The sequence below is a fragment of the Musca domestica genome, unplaced genomic scaffold, assembly GCF_030504385.1.
Source record: "Musca domestica strain aabys unplaced genomic scaffold, Musca_domestica.polishedcontigs.V.1.1 72, whole genome shotgun sequence".
Taxonomy (NCBI): Eukaryota; Metazoa; Arthropoda; class Insecta; order Diptera; family Muscidae; genus Musca; species Musca domestica.
The window spans coordinates 54,007-66,384 of record NW_026712388.1 but is presented as its reverse complement, the minus strand read 5'-3'; the positions used below and the strand labels follow the sequence as shown (position 1 = coordinate 66,384).

The 12,378-nt window shown below is 30.6% G+C and overlaps 1 protein-coding gene across 2 annotated transcripts in view; it reads right to left on the bottom strand.

The window, feature by feature from the left end:
• Positions 1–10,874, bottom strand: part of LOC101900305 (serine-rich adhesin for platelets) — a 265,583-nt gene extending 254,709 nt beyond the window's left edge. Inside the window, exons 1-2 of one of the 2 annotated variants that reach the window (XM_059130291.1) lie at positions 10,683–10,874; positions 1,891–2,115 (exon numbers count right to left, since the gene is read on the bottom strand). The gene's annotated coding sequence lies outside the window, so the exon portion shown is untranslated. The remainder of the gene's footprint in view (positions 1–1,890; positions 2,116–10,682) is intronic. The other variant, XM_059130292.1, reaches the window with a different exon arrangement.
• Between the last annotated feature and the right edge of the window lie 1,504 nt (positions 10,875–12,378).

The following is a 12,378-nucleotide window of genomic DNA, read 5'->3' as shown; positions in this document are numbered from 1 at the left end:
ATGCTTATTTTTGATTACTATTATCGTTTTGGTTATTCAAAACTTTGACTCTTTGTGTAGGAGGTGTCCTGAAACGGATTTGGTTCTAAGATACCTAGGCTCTAAAACCGTTATTTCGATAAGGCACGTTTTGGCCCTATCAAATTATATATACCCTCTGCTGAGGATATAGAAAGAAATTATGAGGAAATATTGTCAATATATAACAAAGCATGATTTACAAGCATAAGCGTGACTTTACATATGTGTAAACTTGATTGTTCGAAATTTCGAACACGAAAAATCGGAAAATTTTTCTGAGTAAGTTTTTGACATCAGTGGGTTCAATTTACTGTAAACAAGTAAGAAACCAGTTAAGCACGAATTTAAAAATTACAACAAAAAAATCCATTATCAAATCTTTTAAAATCTTCAGAATACAGGATATATTGGCCTCTATACGAAAACGTGGATGTGCATAAGCTATTTTTGTCATAGGCCATTACAATATCCAAATACGAAACTTGAACCAATTCCCGTGAATACTGTCGCACAGACATTACAATACCAAATGTAGAAAGGTACCATTATATGGGAGCTGTACGAAGAAATGGAGAACTCTAAATACAAAATTTGAAACACTTCCGGCCGATAATGTCCCCAAAATTATCAAAATACCGAATATAGGAAGGTATTGACAATTTTCGATGGCAGGCCGTAGTACCCCTGAGGAACTTCAAATTCGAAATTTGCAACAATTCTGGTGGATAATGTCGGCAAAATCATCAAAATACCGAATATGGGGAGGTACCTCTTATATGTGACCTATACGAAGATGTAGACCTCCATTGATATTTTTCGATGACAGCCTGTAGAACCCCTGATGAACTTCAAATATGAAATTTGTAACACTTCCGGTGAATAATGTAGCTAAAATCATCGAAATACCTAAAATCGGGGAGCGCGGGCTATACGGTATTGTGGACCTATATAGACAATTCTCTTCCAGGGGGTAAAGTGCTTAGAAAGAACTTTTAATATGGATTTTTAGATAATTCCATTAAAAAATTAAGCTAAAATCATCAAAATACCAAATATAGGGAGGGAATACTCTTTCAGGGGTTAAAGTACTCTAAAGGAACTCCTTTTGTGGATTTTCAGGTAATTTCAATTTGTCTGAAAAATTTGTCCACAATCATCAAATTACCAAATATCGGGAGGTACCGTTATATAGGAACTATACGATATCGTGGACCTATATAGCTCGTCTTTTTTCTTTCAAAAATATATTTTCTGCACCGAAAGAGAAACGATAATCCGATTTGGTTCCAACTTTGCAAATCCAAATATTTGCAACAGTGCTAGGTCAGGCGCGAAAAAAAATCGCTCCACTCCATCAAGTACCTTCCCCAAAATTTTGAATAATTACAACTCTCATAAAATGTGATATAAGATTCCAATTGTCTTCAAATTTCCCACATCCCTATACTTATATCAACTCAAGGTCAGGTGTTGAGATGGAATATATCGGTTCATTCATATTTCCATATATTACCAATTCCGCATAGTGATGTAGGAACAATTTAAGAATTTATCCTCGAGTCGTACATATGATGAACTCCTAATTAATCCCCATAACGAAAAAAGAACCCAAGCACCTCCTTTTCATACGAATGGAGAAAATTTATAAAAATTCTAATTTTAAAAATGTAAAAAAATGTGTAATTCTTGTTCCGTCAGCTGAAAATATACTTTTTTTTTACTAAAATAAATTCTAAAATTTAAAATTCCGCCTTAAAAAAGTTAAAAAATAAAAAAAAATAAATTGTTCTCAAATTTTTATTAAAAAGTTCTTAGACTAAAAATATGATAAAATTATAACAATATTACAATAATAATAATAACAATTACCTTTTGTATTAAAACACTTGAAGTTGTCAATGAATATTATGCTGTTGTAGCTGCTGTAGTTGTTTTTTGTTATGTCAGTTGCTCGCTGCTGTTTGAGTTGTCACTTTTGTTAGATGATATGGCGTTTGAAATAAAAACAAAAACAAAAAAATCTACACACAGTAGCACTTTTAACGTTTATTGTAGCGTTATAACTCACAAACCATGGAAAAAAAGAAGCATACGCTAACCACTCGAATTGGAAGAAACAAAAAAAATTGATATTAGAAAAAAATGTTTTTCCTCCAAATACCGCAAAAGCCGGCTGTAATTTAACACTTTCTCAATAAGACAAGAAAAAAAGAGACAGACGACAACGACTGCGGCGGGCAGATAGATTAAAATAATAAAATTACATTAAATTGAAACTAAAACAAAAACAAAAGAAAAAATGCACAAACAATCATTGAAAACGTTGTGGAAGGCGGGCGGGCATGCGGCTTTAAATTTTAGTTGGCTGGCTAGTTATGTACACCGCTGGGCTTTAGACAGTAGCTCTCCGTCCGTTGGTATTAGTGGCGTTTTTCGATATATGTATGCTCTTCTAGCCTGAGGTGGAGAGTGCTGGCCAAGAAGCAATAACAATAATAAAAAAAAACACACGCGCGAGTTACGTATAATCATACTACCCCTGATAAAATTGATAAGTTCTTGGAAACAATTAGCCAATAAAACGTGTACAATTATTGCACTGTAAGCATAAGTGAATTTGACATTCTTTAGTTTGACTTTATTTTATTTTTCCAGTTAAAACTGTCTGGAGCTGAGTATACAATTATTTACAAAAGTGTGTTAATCAAATTTCATTTAAAATAAACTTATGCTAACACTGCAATAATTAATTAACAAATAATACCTGTAGAATAAGTAAATTAAAAATGTAAAAGTTAGTCTTAGTTCCATCCTCTTAGTCGCAAGTCGACGAATAAATAAATAAAAGAAAGAAAAAAGAAAAAAAAACAATTTTTTTTTAATAAACATAATTAATCAGGTTATCTAATTGGCGCAGTCGGTAGGATCCTTTAGGAATTAAAAAGGATCCAGTGAAACGTACCTAAATTATAAATAATTAAATAAATTCTGCGAATCCTACGGGACCCTCCAGGATTATAAAATAAACATTAGTGCAGTGAATAATTAAAAAAAAAAAAAAAAAAAATTAAACACCACTAAAATAAACAATAGTGCAGTGAATAATTCAAAAAATTGAACACCACTAAAATAAACAATAGTGCAGTGAATAATTCAAAAAATTGAACACCACTAAAATAAACAATAGTGCAGTGAACATTTAAGTTAAGTGGACACCACTAGATAAAGGAAGTCAATCCTTTTTTTTTCTCTTTTAAAAGTGTATTCGCAAAGGCAAAAAGTCTTCGACAAACGAAGAAGAATGGAGGAACAAGCTCACATCGCATCCGTAAATGTGGCAGAAGAACTAGCCAGAAAGGATCAACAATTGGAACGGTTACGCCAAGCATATCTAGAATTGCAACAGCAAACACAAGAACTACAACAACAACAGCGTAACCCGGTGTTATATGATACACAATCAAATAATGCAAAAGACAACATTTTAAAAACGATAAATCATCTACCCATTTTCACCGGCACCGGAGAAGTAACGGTGAACAGCTTTTTTAGTAGCACTGAATACTTGCTGTCAACTATACAAGATGAAAATATTAAGAAGGAGGCCATAAGAACAATATTCTATAAAATAATCCAGGGACAAGCTAAAGACGTCATAATAAACATACCCACACCGGACAACTGGCAATTAATCAAAGAGACTTTAAAACTAAGGTATAGACCGAACGTGGAACCACACAATATATAGGATGATAGCCAACTTAAAAGTAAATTCGGTAAGTGAATTAATAATAGAGTTGCAGAATCTAAAATATAAGGCAGATGAGTTAATAGTTTATTACCGAAATGACCACTATATTGACTTATCAAACGTGGACAGTCTTTTAGTAAATACAATTAAGGAAATGACACAAGGTACACTGTTAGACAAAATTTACGAAGAAAGAAACATTAATGATATATTAAAATATTGACAAGAAGGAGATTTGAAGACACATGCATTAGGCCAGAATATAGGAAGTTTAGGACTAAAGACGACGTAACATTTAGACAAAATCGGTCGCAAAATAGGAATAATTTTAATCCGCAGATTAACAGTAATAACCAGGGATATAATCAACGGAATTGGTTAGGACAAAATAATTTTAGGTCAGATATTAGACAAGAACGAAATAATAATGATAATAATAAAACCTATAATAATAATAATAACGATAACTATAATAGGAATAGAAACTTTAATCATTCAGGACAGTATAGAGTCCAACAAAATAACAGTTATAATAATAACTATAATAATAGGAATCAAAATGGAAATTTTAATCATTCAGGACAGTATAGAGTCCAACAAAGTAACTATAATAATATGTCGGGAAATTTCAGAAGGTTTCAGCAACAGGTAGGAAACCCTAGGCCAAATTTCAGCCAAAATCGCTTGAATCAACCTAGGCAAGACCAGCAGGAACCTATGGAAATAGACAATATAGAAGTAGATAATTATCGAGTAGTAGGAAACTCTGAACCAAATTTACATCAGGATAACGGACAAGACCAAAGACAAAATAATTTTTTTCGGAAACAACCTCCGATTGTTTACCTACCATAACCATTACGATTAATAAAAGGAAATATAAAGCTTTGATTGATACAGGCGCAAACTTAAGCCTGATTGACAGTAAGGTAAAAGATTTTGAACGAGTTTTACTAAAACAACCTATAGAATTTAGCACCATAACTAGGAAGGACATAATTAAATTTGAAGTTATAACTGACGCACCTATGGAATTTAACTTACCAAATTATACAAAAATTAAGTGGAAAATGCAAGAGTTAAAAGGAAGAAAGTACAATTTTATTATAGGAGTTGATTTACTAAACCATTTTAACACGATGATAAATTTAATAGACGGACACATAACATTTAATAACAAGATTACAAAATTTTTAATTAATCCATATAAGGATTTGGAAATATGTTCATTGGAAAAACTGGAAGTTGACTTGGACAGAATTCAGTTGAATCATTTAAATGCAGAGGAGCATTTAGAAGTTACGAGAATTTTAAGAAGATTCGACAAAATATTTTTTAAAGAAGGGGACCAATTGACAAGTACAATGACAATAAAACATGAAATAAGAACGACAACAAATGAACAGATAAATTCCAAATTATACAGATATCCGCCACAACATGAAGAAGAAGTACGACGACAGATCAGGGAAATGGAGGAACAGGGCATAATTAGGAAAAGTTGTTCAAGATATTCAAGCCCATTAATAGTAGTACCCAAGAAAATAGATAATTCTGGAGAGCGTAAATATAGATTAGTGGTAGATTATAGGAAGCTTAATGAAGTGACGATCGATGATAAATATCCACTACCGAACATAGATTCAATTTTAGATAAACTAGGACGAGCACAATATTTTACTACCTTGGATCTAGCCAAGGGATACCATCAAATTCTAATAAGAGAACAGGACAGAGAGAAAACAGCTTTTGTGACACCTCACGGATTATATGAATTCATAAGAATGCCGTTTGGGTTAAAAAATGCCCCAGCGACATTCCAACGATTAATGAATGAAACACTAAGAGATTTCATTAATAAAACATGTGTAGTTTATCTGGACGATATACTTATTTTTAGTACTTCTCTTAAGGAACACGTTAAAGCCATAACGGACATTTTCACGGTATTGGAACGGGCAAATTTAAAAATACAAATCGACAAATGTAATTTCATGAAAAGAGAGACAGAATTTTTGGGGCATATTCTGACAAAGGAAGGACTAAAACCAAACCCCAATAAAATTAAGGTTATTCAAGAATTAGATTTACCTAAAACAGAAAAACAAATCAAAAGTTTCCTGGGATTAACGGGATATTATAGAAAATTTGTGAGAGATTATGCTAAAGTCGCACAGCCAATAACAAAATACTTAAAGAAAGGTGTAAAAATAAATTTAAGGGACCCTACATACATAGAAGCTTTTGAAAAATTAAAATCTTTAATTAGCTCTCATCCAATTTTAAGATACCCAAATTATGAAAGACAATTTACATTAACTACAGATGCGTCGAATTACGCAATCGGTGCTGTCCTGTCACAGGAGGGACATCCAATTTGTTTTGCATCAAGAACGCTTAACAATCACGAAAGAAATTATTCGGCAACGGACAAAGAATTTCTAGCAATATTATGGAGCGTTAATTATTTGAGACCATACCTCTATGGTCGAAAATTTAAAATACTTACGGATCACCAACCCATCAGATTTTTACACACAAAATATAGAGGGAAAGACATGTCACCCAGGCACCAGCGATGGTTTTTGAAATTAGGAGAATACGATTTTAATATAGAATACATAAAAGGCAAGGAAAACAAGGTGGCAGATTTTCTAAGTAGAATTGAGAAAGATAATGAAGATGATACCATTTCAGATAAGGTACAAAATTCGGAGAATAATTCAGAATTGAGAATAATAAATAATATTGAGGATGATGATGATGTATCAATGATTACAATTCATTCAGCTGATGAAAATTTACAAGATCATTTCTTTATAAAAGAAGAAATAGTGAATAAGTACAGGACACAGATTATACTTACAAATGATAAAGTTCAGGAAATAAAACATTTACATAATAAAAGGATAATTTTCATAGCGGAAAGTGATTTTCACGAAATGGGGGAAATATTTAGAAAGTATATTACCAAAGGAAAAATAGGTATATTTTCGGAAGTATCGGAGAGAAGCTATAATACTGTTCAGGAAAAACTAATAGAAATGTACTCTAATGAGAAACAAGTGGAATTTATTAAATGCACTATCAGGGCTCAAGATATAGAAACAGAAGTGGAGGCGGTGAAACAGATATCATTATATCATGTAAAAGAAAGTATGCACTCGGGCATACAGGAAACCTATAACCAAATAAAAAAATAAAATTTATTACCCAAGATTAATGGAACTAATTCAATTAGTTATAAATCAATGTGAAGTTTGTCAGGAGATAAAATATGATAGAAATCCAATTAAATTGAAATTCTCATACACAGAAACACCGTCGACGAAAAACGAAATAATACATATTGACACATATGTGATTAAAAGATTTCATTTTTTGACAATAATTGATAAATTTTCTAAATTCGGTGCAGCGTATCCATTGAATGATAGAAATCATTTAACAATAATGGAGCAATTAGATGATCATTTTACAAAGGTAGGGAAGCCAAGGAAAATAATAGCCGATAATGAATTTAAAACCACTAGACTAAAGGAATTCTTAGACAATGAAAATATAGAATTGCATCTGACCAAACCTAATAGTCACACGGGAAACGCCGACATAGAACGATTTCACAACACAATTGCGGAAAAGTTTAGGATAATGTATAAAGCAAATAAGGAAATACCGGTGAAACAATTAATTCAGAGATCAATTAGAAATTACAACGAACGATATCACTCAACTATTAAATGTACTCCTAAAGAGGTTCAACAAGGAAAAATGGATGAAAATAAAGTTAGAAAGTATTTAGAGGACAGTAAAAGAAAAATAATAGATAAAATAAATAACTCTAGAGAAGATTATAAGGAAATAGAAAAGAAGGGTTTATAAAAAATTATAAGGCCGTCCGACATAAGGAACAACCGAAATATAAAAAGACAAAACTGGAGCGAATACATCCGTGCAATATTAAAAGACCTTTGAAATTTGCAGATTTGGACAATACTGATGATACTAATATGGATACCACAGACTAGAGGGATAATTACTACAAAATTTCTGACAGAACAAAGAGGATATATGGACATTTGCATGGGAAATCAGAAAATTGTTAATGAATCGGACATAATTTTACATATAATCAATCTTCACGAAATTGAAACAATTTTAGATGACATAACAGATAACATTATTCTAATGAAAATCGAAAACAAAGAATTACTTGAGTTAGAACTATTAGATGCCAGAAATAAATTAATGACGTTGATACCCAAACAAAATAGAAAAAGACGTGGACTAATTAACGGTATAGGAAGTATGACCAAATGGTTATTTGGGACGATGGACGATGAAGACAGACGGAACATACAAGAACATCTTCTTAATATTAATGAAATTAAGGAAAATAATAATCAACAGATTGTAATTAATGATTATTTCAATATAACTTTAAGTCATTTAAAGATGGTAATTAAGAATGATAGAAAGAAAATAGAACAAGAATTAAACTCTATAAACAAATTTTTAGAGGAAGAAAATAATAAAAGTTTATACTTAGAACAATTGACTAATATACAATTAATTAAGAATAAGATAGAGCATTTGCAAGACAACGTAATTTCTGCAAAATACGGGATTGTACACCCAAGTATTTTAACAAGTAGAGAAATAAGAAAATATGAAATAGATTATAACAAACTTAAATATATTCAGTTTGGAACAACATTTCTTAACAACTCTTATCTTGTGTTTGGAATAAAAATACCTAAACAATTTATAACAGTAAAATTAAGATTTATTGTACCAATACCAGATAATGAAAATAATGAAATAGAATCTAATATGGAAAGATTTTTTGAATTTCAAAATAAAACTTATAAATTTGAAGAGAATAAACATTTAAAAGATTTAAAGTTAAGTCATCATTGTTTAATAAAGAATAATTGTCAATTGATAAAAAAAATAAAGACTTTGAAATTATACAGTTAGATATAGACACAATTATAATTAAAAATGCAATAAACACGACTGTAAATCAAACTTGTAACTTTGAAAAAATTTTGTTAAATGGAAATTATTTAATTAATTTTAATAATTGTTCAGTTAGGATAAAAGATTATTATTTTTCAAATATTGCAGAAATTACAAAAGAAAGACAAATAATTGAAAATACAAACAAAACTCAAAATTTTAAACATAAGATATCGTTCGAACAAATTGAAAAAGAACATCAATACAATGTAAGAAATATCGGAAAATTAAAATACCACACTAAAATAACATATGTATGTAATATTTCTATAGTAATTGTAATAATTATTTTAATTTTCATAATCATAACAAAACATAAATATATAACTGTAAAATTAAATAAAAGAATTCAGGAGAATTCTAGTCTAAAGGGGGGAGTAGTTACGTATAATCATACTACCCCTGATAAAATTGATAAGTTCTTGGAAACAATTAGCCAATAAAACGTGTACAATTATTGCACTGTAAGCATAAGTGAATTTGACATTCTTTAGTTTGACTTTATTTTATTTTTCCAGTTAAAACTGTCTGGAGCTGAGTATACAATTATTTACAAAAGTGTGTTAATCAAATTTCATTTAAAATAAACTTATGCTAACACTGCAATAATTAATTAACAAATAATACCTGTAGAATAAGTAAATTAAAAATGTAAAAGTTAGTCTTAGTTCCATCCTCTTAGTCGCAAGTCGACGAATAAATAAATAAAAGAAAGAAAAAAGAAAAAAAACAATTTTTTTTTAATAAACATAATTAATCAGGTTATCTAATTCGCGCGCTCAATCGTTTTGGGGCGTTTAACCAAAAAGAAAAACAAACACACAGCTAGACACACTTGGCTTAAAACAATTTTTATGTTAATTTCAATTCACTTTTTTTTCGACTTCTTTGCTGCTGCTCCGAAAAGTTGGACTCTCCCGCGCGTAAAACACTTTTTACTTTTTATTTAACTATTTTTTTTCTTTCTTTAATTTCGATTTTTTTTTTGGATTTCAATTTCGTTTCGCAGACGACACTAAAAAACTTTCAATTACAAATTTTTTTCCTGTTGATGGGTTTCTGTGAGCAGACGGGGGCTTCTTCTTCTCCAGCTGCTGAACTATTTTTTCCAAGTGATTTGAATTTTTTTTAGATTTTTTTTTTAATTCGTTTCGATTTTGTATTGATTGGATTTTTCTATTTTTGGTTTGATTTGAATGAATGGAACTTCACTTTTTTTTTTTTGATTTTCTGGCCTGAGGTTTTGGTCTGTGTTAATGGGGCCAATAATTCACTTTCATTTGGGGATTTTTATGGGTTTTACATGAGCGATTTTTTTATAGCGTCTAGAAAGCAAAAGTAGGTTAAAGCGTTTCAAAAATAAACAGAGGAAATTGATTTTTTTTTAACAAAAATACTTCAAGAATTTAATTTTTTTGGAATTCAATTTTTTTTTTTTTTTGGAAAATATCAAAATTTCTTTAACTCCAAAAAAATCCAGAATTTTGATTTTTTTTTTTTTGAAAATCAATTTTTTCCAAATTTCCCTTTCAATACTGTTTTTCTCATAAAAATATAAATTTTCAAGAATTTAGATTTTTTTTTTGGAAATTATTTTTTTTAAATCAAAATTTTTCTATCAATACCGTTTTTTCTCAAAAATTATTAATTTTTCAATTTTGTATTTTCCATAAATTTATTGTTTATTTTCAAGCTTTCTTTGCAAACATCCATGAAGCGTGAACGAAATATAAATCCTCCAAAAAACGTTGCTAGACCAAGTTTCTTTTTTTTCGCTTTTTGTATTTTTTGTTGGGTTTCCTTTTTGGCCACCGGCAAAAAAACCAGCAAATTTTTGTAACCGCAAAAAATCAAAACTGTATATGAAAGCAAGTGCTATTGATTCCACCTGGCGGGTTTTTGTTGTTGTTGCTGCTTTTTCTATTTTATTATTATGTGTTTTTGTTTTATTTTTGGGGAGGTGGTGTTGGTACGGCTAGATTTTAATACCACCGCAAGTTGGAATAAAACACAAGTTAAACTCTTGAAATCTCGTCACTAACTAAACTAATTTTACTAAACACAAGACTAAAACGTTTGCTTGAAATGAGTAAGCCGTCAGTCAAACAGCCAGCCAGCAAGCCGTTCGCTCGTTCGCTCACAGAGCCATACAAAAAAAACATACAAAGCAAAACAACAAAGCTATCGTTTTACGGCGAATTAAAGAAAAAAAAAATGACTCCCAATACAAAACTCAATGGCTAGCCAAACAAGCAGCCAGCCAGCCAGGCAAACAAACCGTTCGTCATGCATGCAGACACTATGACATCCAGCCAAGCGTGCCAGAAGTTTAGTCAAACCTTTCGCTCTCAGCCCAAGCGAAAACATAATGAGAGCTCCCCATTGAAGTTGGATCAAACCAAGTATTTATTTTTTATTTCAGAAACAGAAACAAAAACAAGAAACATGGCCAACACACTCTGGCATGTTAGCCAAGAATTAAGTCAAACAACTCCCGGTTCTTGCATCAGCCCAAACAACTGAAAAAAATTGCAAATCAAGCAACTCTAACTTGCAGGCCAGCAGCCAGCAAGCCATCAAGTTCAAGTTCCAATGCTAAAACATGTTGCATGAAATGCAGTTTAATTGAAAATTATTAAGCTCGAGCTGGTTTGATCGAACTTAAGTAAGGTTTAGTATCATGATTCAATGGTATGATGTTGGAAGACAATTCATTTGGCAGAGATGTCGTTTTGGATCATAAATTCCAACATTCAAGAAATTAAAAAGGACTTGAAAAATTAGACCTAAAATTTTTAAAAAAATAAACTTGAAATTACTCCTAGAAAGTATGGCCAAGAAACAGACCCCAAAATATCTGCAAAAATATTTTTAAATAAGTAAAAAAGCTGCAAGCTGTAACTTTTAATACCCTCCAATATTTGGAAGGAATTTGGCAATTTTCAAAAAAATCAATCCGTTAAAAATGATCTTAAAATCTTAAAAATACCGAATATAGCCATTCTATTAGGGTCTATAAGACTAAATTGTAAAATGTAGCTAAAATAATCAAAATACAGAATAAAGGGAGGGCTATACCAAAACGTGGACCTGCACAGACAATTTTCTGTCATAGGCCTTAGTATCCATTATGAACTTCAAATACCAAATTTGAAACAATTCCGGTGAATAATGTCGCTAAAATTAAATTGAAAATTGTTTCTAAATTTTTTGAAAATGCATGCCTCACATCGGTCTACAAAAATTGAAAATTGGATCGAAAGGGTTTTAAAATAGATTCTAGAAAATTACCCAAAAATTCACGCCCTAAAAAATCTTAGACCCAAAAATGCCGTTTGAAAAAGCATGCCTAAAATAGGTCTACAAAAAATGAGAATTGAGGTGACATGAAAATTATTTATTAAAACTCCACGCGACATATTTATTTTCAAAAAATATATCCTGAAAAATATGCCTTAAAATTAGAGCTTCAAAAATGTTTCGAAAAATAGTCCTTGCAATAACACTTACAAAAATCATGGGTACATTTTTTTTTAAATAAAATAACAAAAAAAAAAATAAGATTTGTATTGGCATGAAAATTA